The sequence below is a fragment of the Ranitomeya imitator genome, chromosome 4, assembly GCF_032444005.1.
Source record: "Ranitomeya imitator isolate aRanImi1 chromosome 4, aRanImi1.pri, whole genome shotgun sequence".
Classification (NCBI taxonomy): Eukaryota; Metazoa; Chordata; class Amphibia; order Anura; family Dendrobatidae; genus Ranitomeya; species Ranitomeya imitator.
Genome location: NC_091285.1, coordinates 367,670,815 through 367,683,480, shown reverse-complemented (window position 1 = coordinate 367,683,480; position 12,666 = coordinate 367,670,815).

Sequence of the window (12,666 nt, the reverse complement as noted above, 5' to 3'; positions counted from 1 at the left end):
CAATACAGTTCTCTGTTCGTGTCCTTTCTTAGGAACTGCCGCACGTGGGGCAGGCGCAGCTCCGTGAGGCTTCTGTCTAGGCCTCTGACAGGATCCCACCCCTGTCAGGGACCAACTACCTGAGCCGAAGCTCAGCCAGCAACTGCCTAACTTCCTCTCCAGGCCACCAGTTTTACCTAATTGTGAAGAGTGCCCTAATAAATAGGAGCATAGCTCCCCCTAGTGGACTGGAGTATGAAATGTGTTGTATGCTTGTGGTACCTGGTAAAGAGATCTCCTTTATTGCCTCCAAATGTAACATCACTTCCCCCAGAGGAGAATGATATTACTGCAATGACCAGGAATCTGGGGCGCTGCACATGTACTACGGTTGTGGTATCCATCATCTAGAGGAGCATGGGCTGCGACTGCAGACTATACTGATGGGAGATACAAAAGCTGTGGGCCAACCAAAAGTTGGGAGGCAGTGGATATCTTCTGGTACAAAGGCAGTGGAACTACCGGCCCTGGGTTGGTATCTGGGGCCATTGCATTGTGGCCATCTACCCAAATCATAATGTCTATATTCATTAGTGAGCCTATCAACACCCTGGAAGCCTTATTCATTAGCTCTGCAGGTCTCTTACACACGGCAATGTGAATCAACTCAATATAACTGTGTTGTTGGTACAATCTTTTACCATTTAGGGCACTCTTTGTCTAAATCCAGCCCTGCTCTCATAAATCACAATAATAACATTTCATACAATACGTCTAAACAAAAGAAAGTTTTCACACCAACAAATTACGATGAAGGCATTAAGACTATATAACTCTCTACCAGAGGATGTTATATGAGTATATATTGTATGATCATTGTGGTTTGTCCTGATGAAAAAAACAGGTGTGCTTCGAAATGAGTTGATGATAATAACTAAAAACGACATTTTCATCTCTACGGTCTTCTACTGTATCTTGTACCTTTATCAGCGCAGATTTACCTCCAATGTTCTCCAGTTTTCATAGAAGATGTTGTCACAGGGAATTCATAGTAGGATTTAAAATAGAGTCAAACGTATTTATTGAGCATAATAGTGTTAAAAGATATGGCTACTACCATACTGGAAATTTTTAAGCCAGATATTTATTTTAATTTTGATGTAATTTTTAACCTAATATCATAAAGTGATAACAAAATGGATTTTACCTAATGGAATTTTTATTGTCTATCCCTCAAATCGATGTCGCAAGGTATTAGATAGAAGTAGATCCATTTCTGTAATTTTTTAAACCTTATCAGCTAAGTTACTATCTAAAAGTGTGCCTATTTCCTTCTTGTGTGAAACCGACTTCTAGAAACATCTATGAATAGTAAGGAAAAAACAGTTCTAATATACTTAACAACTAAATTCTCCAAATGTCAGTATTTGCCTTACTAAAATTGCTTCTATTAATTGATTACAACTCGGTGTCGCGTTCTAATACTGAAGGAGTAATAATAACAAAACCCAGCACTCAACTTGTTGTGAGGAGAAGATTGGATATTTTATTTTATCCCAATGCACAATTCAAACGTTTCGGTCACGCATGTGACCTTCGTCAGTGACAAAGATTGGGATAATGGATAAATACTGGAGGCTAAGACCCTTACAGCGGTGGACACCGCGGAATCAGCTATCCTTAAGGCTGCATTAGGAAACTCTCACTTAGATTGACGCTGTACTCTGGACATCATTGGCAGCGCATATAGCCACCAGTATTTATCCAGCAGATGATTGCGCTGTTACTGAAGATAACCTCTATATAAAGACCAATATGGATATTACCACCATATGGTCAGTGGTAAATACCAGTCCTACAGAACATATAACAGATCACAGCACAGTTACAGATAATGTCTTACCGCTGATGTTCTTTCTGATGGAATCGTTCACTTTTCCCGTCTTTTCCATCTGGCCCAAACCGATATGACAACTTCTTCCAGCTACAACTCATCTGCAGAGAATACAACAAAGACACATTTCACTTCTCATATTCCAGCCCCATCACCATCTATTCTCAACCTGCACAAACTTCTCATCCTACTGATACCCCAATACCGAGTCTCTGCTGCCGTATGTGTCCCTATTACTGCCCCTGATACCCCAATACTGAGCCGCTGCTGCCATATGTGTCCCTATTTCTGCACCTGATACCCCAATACTGAGCCGCCGCTGCTGTATGTGTCCCTATTACTGCCCCTGATATCCCAATACTGAGCCGCTGCTGCCGTATGTGTCCCTATTACTGCCCCTTATACTCCAATACTGAGCCGCTGCTGCCGTATGTGTCACTATTACTGCCCCGATATGCCAATACTGAGCCGTTGCTGCCGTATGTGACCCTATTTCTGCACCTGATACGCCGATACTGAGCCGCTGCTGCCGTATGTGTCCCTATTACTGCTCCTGATACCCCAATACTGAGCCTCTGCTCCTGTATGTGTCCCTATTACTCCACCTGATACCCCAATACTGAGCCGCTGCTGCCGTATGTGTCCTGATTACGGCACCTGATACCCCAATACTGAGCTGCTGCCGCCGTATGTGTCCCTATTACTGCCCCTGATACCCCAATACTGAGCCGCTGCTGCCGTATGGGTCTCTATTACTGCCCCTGATACCCCAATACTGAACCGCTGCTGCCGTATGTGTCCCTATTACTGTACCTGCTGTGTGGTTCTCTGTGCCCTCTAAATTCTAAAGCACCCCTCTATAATATAGTAATGTCGAGTGCAAGTGCCCTAGAAAACAGTGCCCATATTTTGCCCCTAGAAAGTAATATTGCCTTGTGTGCCCCTTTGATAGCCACAGTAACCTGATTCCCCTATAGCAATAAGTGCCCACTTTACATTTAATATTGTCCTGAGTCTCCCCCTGTACAGCTCCCCTATACACAGCATGATGCTCTCTTATACACAGTATAATGCCCCCTCACTGTATAGTACCACCCACACAGTATACTGACCCCTTAGTAGCCTCCAAACTGTTTGATGGCTCCAACAATGTATAATGACCCCCAACTGTAATCTCCATACTGTATGATGGCCCACTAGATAGCCTCCATATGCAGTAGCATAATGCACCAAATAGTCCACAATATAGTATAATGCACTCCCCATAGGCAGACTCTATAGCATAAGGCAGCCCCCATAGGCAGACACTGTAATAAGGCAGCACCCCCATATAGACAGACCCTGTAATAAGGCTGTACCCCTATAGGCAGACACTGTAATAAGGCAGCCCCCATAGTCAGACCCTGTAATAAGGCAGCCCCCATAGTCAGACACTGTAATAAGGCAGCACCCCCATAGTCAGACCCTGTATTGAGGCAGCACCCCTATAGTCAGACACTGTAATAAGGCAGCCCCCATAGTCAGACCCTGTAATAAGGCAGCCCCCATAGTCAGACCCTGTAATAAGGCAGCCCCCATAGTCAGACCCTGTAATAAGGCAGCCCCCATAGGCAGACCCTGTAATAAGGCAGCCCCTATAGTCAGACCCTGTAATAAGGCAGCCCCTATAGACAGACCCTGCAATAAGGCAGCCCCCATAGGCAGACCCTGTAATAAGGCAGCAGCACCTATAAAAATAAATAAATAAATACTCACCTCTCTTCTTCCTGGTTCCTGCGCTGCTCCCGCTGATCTCCTGACAGCGGGCACCGGGCAGTGACGTCATCGCACCCGCTGTCAGTGTCGGCAACATCAGACGCTGACACTGACAGGGGGATGATGGGAGAAGGAGCGCAGCGCTTGATAAAGGTCTGTTGACCAAAACGTCGCTACAGGAGGCAGAATAAATGTAAGCTCTTATTTTTTCACCATCCATTGTGGTGCTGTCTTTTTGTTCTATGTGTTCCTGCTTCTCTGATGGTCTCTGGAGCTGGCAGCTTGTTCCTGTGTTCAGCGGTCACATGGTACCGCTCATTAAAGTAATGAATATGCGCTCCCAGCCTATGGGAGTGGAGACATGTCCATATTCATTACTTTAATGAGCAGTACCACGTGACCGCTGAACACAGGAAGTGCTCAGGGCGTCGGAGACCGTCGGAGAAGCAGGGACATGCAGAGAATGCGCCGGGAGCAGGTGAGAATGATGTGATAGCTGCCAATCCTGCAGCTCCCCCTTCCCCGTCGACCCCCTGGGACAATGACTCGAGTATAAGCTGAGAGGGGCACTTTTAGTTTAACCCCTTCATGACCTTGGGATTTTCCATTCTTCCGTGTTCGTTTTTTGCTCCCCTTCTTCCCAGAGCCATAACTTTTTTATTTTTCCATCAATATGGCCATGTGAGGGCTTATTTTTTCTGAAACAAGTTGTACTTTTGAACGACATCATTGATTTTAGCATCTCATGTACTAGAAAACGGGAAAAAAATTCCAAGTGCGGTGAAATTGCAAAAAAAGTGCAATCCCACACTTGTTTTTTGATTGGCTTTTTTGCTAGGTTCACTAAATGCTAAAACTGACCTGCCATTATGATACTCCAGGTCAGTACGAGTTCATAGACACCAAACATGTCTAGGTTTTCTTTTATCTAAGTGGTGAAAACAAATTCCAAAAAAAACCCCCAAAAATTGTGCCATTTTCCGATACCTGTAGCGTCTCAATTTTTCATGATCTGGGGTCAGGTGAGGGCTTATTTTTTGCGTGCTGAGCTGGCATTTTTAATGATAGCATTTTGGTGCAGATACGTTCTTTTTATCACCCATTATTACATTTTAATGCAATGTCGCGGCGACCAAAAAAACGTAATTCTGCCGTTTCAAATTTTTTTCTCGCTACGCCGTTTAGCGATCAAGTTAATCCTTTTTTTATTGATAGATCGGGCGATTCTCAATGCGGCAATACCAAATATGTGTAGGTTTGATTTTTTTATTGATTTATTTTGAATGGGACAAAAGGGGGGTGATTTAACCCCTTCCCGACCCATGACGCCACGTAGGCGTCATGAAAGTCGGTGCCATTCCGACCCATGACGCCTATGCGGCGTCATGGAAAGATCGCGTCCCTGCAGATCGGGTGAAAGGGTTAACTCCCATTTCACCCGATCTGCAGGGACAGGGGGAGTGGTAGTTTAGCCCAGGGGGGGTGGCTTCACCCCCTCGTGGCTACGATCGCTCTGATTGGCTGTTGAAAGTGAAACTGCCAATCAGAGCGATTTGTAATATTTCACCCATTATAACAGGTGAAATATTACAATCCAGCCATGGCCGATGCTGAAATATCATCGGCCATGGCTGGAAATACTAGTGTGCCCCCACCCCACCCCTCCGATCGCCCCCCCCACCCCCCCGATCTGGCCGGTACACTGCTCCGGCTCCCCTCCGCCCTGTGCTCCGCTCCCCCCCGTGCTCGTGTCCGCTCCCCCCGTGCTCCAATCACCCCCCCGTGCTCCAATCACCCCCCCTGCACTCCGATCCACCCCCCCCGTGCTCCGTTCCACCCCCCCGTGCTCCATTCCAGCCCCCCCGTGCTCCGTTCCATGCCCCCCGCGCTCCGTTCCACCCCTCCCGCGCTCCGATTCCCCCCCCGTGCTCCGATCCCCCCCCCCGTGGTCCCCCCCCACCCTATCATACTTACCGATCCAGCCGTTGTCCCGTCCGTCTTCTCCCGGGCGCCGCCATCTTCCAAAATGGCGGGCGCATGCGCAGTGCGCCCGCCGAATCTGCCGGCCGGCAGATTCGTTCCAAAGTGCATTTTGATCACTGAGATATAATCTATCTCAGTGATCAAAATAAAAAAATAATAAATGACCCCCCCCTTTTTCACCCCCATAGGTAGGGACAATAAAAAAATAAAGAAATTTTTTTTTTTCCACTAATGTTAGAATAGGGTTAGGGGTAGGGTTAGGGTTAGGGGTAGGGTTAGGGTTAAGGTTAGGGGTAGGGGTAGGGTTAGGGTTAGGGGTAGGGCTAGGGGTAGGGTTAGGGGTAGGGTTAGGGGTAGGGTTAGGGCTAGGGTTAGGGTTAGGGCTAGGGTTAGGGCTAGGGTTAGGGTTAGGAATGTGCACACGTATTCTGGTCCTCTGCGGATTTTTCCGCTGCGGATTTGATAAATCCGCAGTGCTAAACCGCTGCGGATTTATGGCGGATTTACCGCGTTTTTTTCTGCGCATTTCACTGCGGTTTTACAATTGCGATTTTCTATTGGAGCAGTTGTAAAACCGCTGCGGAATCCGCACAAAGAAGTGACATGCTGCGGAATGTAAACCGCTGCGTTTCCGTGCAGTTTTTCCGCAGCATGTGTACAGCGATTTTTGTTTCCCATAGGTTTACATTGAAATGTAAACTCATGGGAAACTGCTGCGGATCCGCAGCGTTTTCCGCAGCGTGTGCACATACCTTTAGAATTAGGCTATGTGCACACGGTGCGGATATGGCTGCGGATTCGCAGCAGTGTTCCATCAGGTTTACAGTACCATGTAAACATATGGAAACCAAATCCGCTGTGCCCATGGTGCAGAAAATACCGCGCGGAAACGCTGCGTTGTATTTTCCGCAGCATGTCAATTCTTTGTGCGGATTCCGCAGCGTTTTACACCTGTTCCTCAATAGGAATCCGCAGGTGAAATCCGCACAAAAAACACTGGAAATCCGCGGAAAATCCGCAGGTAAAACACAGTGCCTTTTACCCGCAGATTTTTCAAAAATGGTGCGGAAATATCTCACACGAATCCGCAACGTGGGCACATAGCCTTAGGGTTAGGGTTGGAATTAGGGTTGTGGTTAGGGTTAGGGGTGTGTTGGGGTTAGTGTTGTGGTTAGGGGTGTGTTGGGGTTAGGGTTGTGATTAGGATTATGGCTACAGTTGGGATTAGGGTTAGGGGTGTGTTGGGGTTAGTGTTGGAGTTAGAATTGAGGGGTTTCCACTGTTTAGGCACATCAGGGGTCTCCAAACGCAACATGGGGCCACCATTGATTCCAGCCAATCTCGTATTCAAAAAGTCAAATGGTGCTCCCTCACTTCCGAGCCCTGACGTGTGCCCAAACAGTGGTTTACCCCCACATATGGGGTACCAGCATACTCAGGACAAACTGCGCAACAATTACTGGGGTCCAATTTCTCCTGTTACCCTTGTGAATCTAAAAAAATGCTTGCTAAAACATAATTTTTGAGGAAAGAAAAATGATTTTTTATTTTCACGGCTCTGCGTTGTAAACGTCTGTGAAGCACTTGGGGGTTCAAAGTGCTCACCACATATCTAGATAAGTTCCTTGGGGGGTCTAGTTTCTAAAATGGGGTCACTTGTGGGGGGTTTCTACTGTTTAGGCACACCAGGGGCTCTGCAAACGCAACGTGACACCCGCAGACCATTCCATCAAAGTCTGCATTTCAAAAGTCACTACTTCCCTTCTGAGCCCCGACGTGTGCCCAAACAGTGGTTTACCCCCACATATGGGGTATCAGCGTACTCAGGAGAAACTGGACAACAACTTTTGGGGTCCAATTTCTCCTGTAACCCTTGGGAAAATAAAAAATTCTGGGCTAAATAATTATTTTTGAGGAAAGAAAACGTATTTATTATTTTCACGGCTCTGCATTATAAACTTCTATGAAGCACTTGGGGGTTCAAAGTGCTCACCACACATCTAGATAAGTTCCTTTCAGGGTCTAGTTTCCAAAATGGGGTCACTTGTGGGGGGTTTCTACTGTTTAGGCACATCAGGGGCTCTGCAAACGCAACGTGACGCCCGCAGAGCATTCCATCAAAGTCTGCATTTCAAAACGTCACTACTTCAATTCCAAGCCCCGGCATGTGCCCAAACAGTAGTTTACCCCCACATATGGGGTATCACCGTACTCAGGAGAAACTGGACAACAAATATTGGGGTCAAATTTCTCCTGTTACCCTTGGGAAAATTAAAAAATTCTGGGCTAAATAATTATTTTTGAGGAAAGAAAACGTATTTATTATTTTCACGGCTCTGCATTATAAACTTCTATGAAGCACTTGGGGGTTCAAAGTGCTCACCACACATCTAGATAAGTTCCTTTGGGGGTCTAGTTTCCAAAATGGGGTCACTTGTGGGGGGTTTCTACTGTTAAGCCACATCAGGGGCTCTGCAAATGCAACGTGACGCCCACAGAGCATTCCATCAAAGTCTGCATTTCAAAACGTCACTACTTCACTTCCGAGCCCCGGCATGTGCCCAAACAGTGATTTACCCCCACATATGGGGTATCAGCGTACTCAGGAGAAACTGGACAACAACTTTTGGGGTCAAATTTCTCCTGTTACCCTTGGGAAAATAAAAAATTGCAGGCTAAAAGATCATTTTTGAGAAAATAATTTTTTTTTTTATTTTCATGGCTCTGCGTTATAAACTTCTGTGAAGCACTTGGGGGTTCAAAGTCCTCACCACACATCTAGATTAGTTCCTTTGGGGGTCTAGTTTCTAAAATGGTGTCATTTCTGGGGGATCTCCAATGTTTAGGCACACAGGGGCTCTCCAAACGTGACATGGTGTCCGCTAATGATTGGAGCTAATTTTCCATTTAAAAAGCCAAATGGCGTGCCATCCCTTCCGAGCCCTGCCGTGCGCCCAAACAGTGGTTTACCCCCACATATGGGGTATCAGCGTACTCAGGACAAACTGGACAATAATATTTGGGGTCCAATTTCTCCTATTATCCTTGGCAAAATAGGAAATTCCAGGCTAAAAAATCATTTTTGAGGAAAGAAAAATTATTTTTTATTTTCATGGCTCTGCGTTATAAACTTCTGTGAAGCACCTGGGGGTTTAAAGTGCTCAATATGCATCTAGATAAGTTCCTTGGGGGGTCTAGTTTCCAAAATGGGGGCACTTGTGGGGGAGCTCCAATGTTTAGGCACACAGGGGCTCTCCAAACGCGACATGGTGTCCGCTAACAATTGGAGCTAATTTTCCATTCAAAAAGTCAAATGGCGCGCCTTCTCTTCCGAGCCCTGCCGAGTGCCCAAACAGTGGTTTACCCCCACATATGAGGTATCGGCGTACTCGGGAGAAATTGCCCAACAAATTTTATGATCCATTTTATCCTACTGCCCATGTGAAAATGAAAAAATTGAGGCGAAAAGAATTTTTTTGTGAAAAAAAATTACTTTTTCATTTTTACAGATCAATTTGTGAAGCACCTGAGGGTTTAAAGTGCTCACTAGACATCTAAATTAGTTCCTTGGGGGGTCTAGTTTCCAAAATGGGGTCACTTGTGGGGGAGCGCCAATGTTTAGGCACACAGGAGCTATCCAAACGCAACATGGTGTCCGCTAACGATGGAAATAATTTTTCATTCAAAAAGTCAAATGGCGCTCCTTCCCTTCCGAGCCTTACCATGTGCCCAAACAGTGGTTTACCTCCACATGTGAGGTATTGGTGTACTCAGGAGAAATTGCCCAACACATTTTAGGATCCATTTTATCCTGTTGCCCATGTGAAAATGAAAAAATTGAGGCTAAAAGAATTTTTTTGCGAAAAAAAAGTACTTTTTCATTTTTACGGATCAATTTGTGAAGCACCTGGGGGTTCAAAGTGCTCACTATGCATCTAGATAAGTTCCTTGGGGCGTCTAGTTTCCAAAATGGGGTCACTTGTGGGGGAGCTCCAATTTTTAGGCACACGGGGGCTCTCCAAACGTTACATGGTGTCCGCTAAAGAGTGGAGCCAATTTTTGATTCAAAAAGTCAAATGGCGCTCCTTCCCTTCCAAGCCCTGCCGTGCGCCAAAACAGTGGTTTACCCCCACATATGAGGTATCAGCGTACTCAGGACAAATTGGACAACAACTTTCGTGGTTCAGTTTCTCCTTTTACCATTGGGAAAATAAAAAAATTGTTGCTAAAAGATAATTTTTGTGACTAAAAAGTTAAATGTTCATTTTTTCCTTCCATGTTGCTTCTGCTTCTGTGAAGCACCTGAAGGGTTAATAAACTTCTTGAATGTGGTTTTGAGTACCTTGAGGGGTGCAGTTTTTAGAATGGTGTCACTTTTGGGTATTTTCAGCCATATAGACCCCTCAAACTGACTTCAAATGTGAGGTGGTCCCTAAAAAAAATGGTTTTGTAAATTTCGTTGTAAAAATGACAAATCGCTGGTCGAATTTTAACCCTTATAACTTCCTAACAAAAAAAAATTTTGTTTCCAAAATTGTGCTGATGTAAAGTAAACATGTGGGAAACGTTATTTATTAACTATTTTGTGTCACATATCTCTCTGGTTTAACAGAATAAAAATTCAAAATGTGAAAATTGCGAAATTTTCAAAATTTTCGCCAAATTTCCGTGTTTATCACAAATAAACGCAGAATTTATTGACCTAAATTTACCACTAACATGAAGCCCAATATGTCACGAAAAAACAATCTCAGAACCGCTAGGATCCGTTGAAGCGTTCCTGAGTTATTACCTCATAAAGGGACACTGGTCAGAATTGCAAAAAACGGCAAGGTCTTTAAGGTCAAAATAGGCTGGGTCTTGAAGGGGTTAAACTTTTATATATTTTTTTCACTTTTTTTTCACTTTTTTTTTTTTTACCTTTGTATGCAGCAGAAATGCAGGTGTGCTATGAGCGCCCACCACTTTGTCGCTGACCTCCGATCATGTGACAGGGTTGATGATGCGCCCATTTCCGGCCGCCCGGCCGGAAGCTTCAGTTAAATGATGCTGTCAGCGTTTGACAGCGGCATTTAACTAGTTAATAGCGGTGGGTGATTCGCAATTTCACCCGCCGCTATTGCGGGCACATGTCAGCTGTTCAAAACAGCTCACATGTCCCTGCATTAAAGCGTGGTATCTGACCTCGGACGTACTATCTAGTCCGGGGTCAGAAAGAGGTTAAAAAAATTAGCTGAAAATCTCGGCTTATACTCGAGTATCCACGGTACATCCAGAATCTTTGTCCTATCTTCCTTGCAGTAGTACTCCAAATCTGCCAGATTGTGAGAACATCTCTTGTGTAGCGCCCTCTTCAGGTCAACCCATAGATTTATAATTGGATTCAGGTTTGGGCTCTGTTTGGGACATTCCAAACCTTGATCGTTTTCTGGTGAAGCCATTCTTTTGTTGATTTGCATGAATGTTTAGGGTCATTGTCGTACCGAATGGTGAAATTCCTTTTCTTTAGTCTGGAAAATGCTACTAAAACAGCTAAAGTTTAGATGCGCGGTAATCAGAATCACTTCAAATGATTGCAGCTGCGTACTCACCACTGTTTAACATGAGTTTAAATTTCATTAACTAATTCTGAATACAACCACATTCTCAATTATAAAATGATGTTCACACTTAGGCAGCCAACCACATTATTTAAGTTTTGTTATTTTTAGTTCCCTTTCAAAATTATTTTAGTTTGTTTTTAAAAGATTTTGTATAGATTATGGGTGATATTAAGGCCAACTGCAGGCAAGGGTATGAGGGTATTGAAATCCATGAGTGTATAAAAATATCATATCCCACATTGAATATCTGAGTGGCATCTGATTTTTTGCAGATACAGTTCTATTTTAAAACTAAGAGACTGTATTTGATCATGTACACTTTTTAGTGTAGATGTCACGAGTGTGTCACGCCAACATAGGAGATCTGGGGTAGAAGATCACAGTATATTGTGAATCGCAAATCTTACATTTAGCCTGTATATTTGGATACTATATTAAATTAATTTGGTTTCCTTCGGTGCTGAAGAGGCTAACAACCCTTTCTATGCTCCTCAGAAACATGCATCTCCATTTCAGCTGCTTTTGATCTGGTTGTTAACTCTTGCTATAAAACCTGGCCAAACCCTCTCTGTCCTGCCAGTGAAATCTCTGCTTCTTTGCTCTTAGTAGATGCTTGCTGAATAGGAGTTCATTGTTGCTCTTGGAGATTTGTCTTCCGTGCTGTGCTCTAAAGCTAAGTAGTTTATATTTGGAGTTGGAGTTGTGGTGTTCTGTAGTTTGCTGTTGTACATGTGTGCTTATCTCCTGTTCTATTTTCCCATTTAGTTTATTCCTCCCAGTCCATAGTCTCCTCCCTATTGTTGGTTAGTGCTTTTGTATGATAGCGGTTTTTTTCTCTCCCTGTTTTGTCTTTGTGGTTGGTTTACCTTTCATTTCTGTCCCATGATTCATGGATTGGGGAAAGGACGGATTAGGGATTTTACAGGAGCATAGTTAGGTCGGAGACCCAGGCCTCTCTACCTTTAAGAGTACCCCCAGGACAAGGATAGTTAGGCTGCCAGCTCCAGGGACAGTTTAAAGCCCCCCTTCCTTACTGAAGACCATTACAGCGTGACAATAGATGTCTGAAAATGGATAGCACACAGATAGCACATGGACATCATATAGATGTTACATAGACACACGGGTGAAAATCAGATGAAAATTAGGATTAAAAATCATCCACGTTTCTTGGATGAACTGGACTTCTCATATGCTGTTCTGCAGCTAGCCTAAAGGTAGAAAAAGTTCTGAAATGATTTTTCTTGGTATGATTTTTTTTTTACATGAGAAATAGCTGGCAGTTTAACAGTGGTATTTTTTGTTTCCACTGTATATACTCGAGTATATACAGCTAGAAAATACAGTATTTATATGATGTGTTGATGAGGGCTGCCAGCAGGAATTTCAGGGCCCCATAATGGCAAAATTTTGGGGCCTCCTTGAGACTCTGCCCAGGCTCCACCTCAGCTA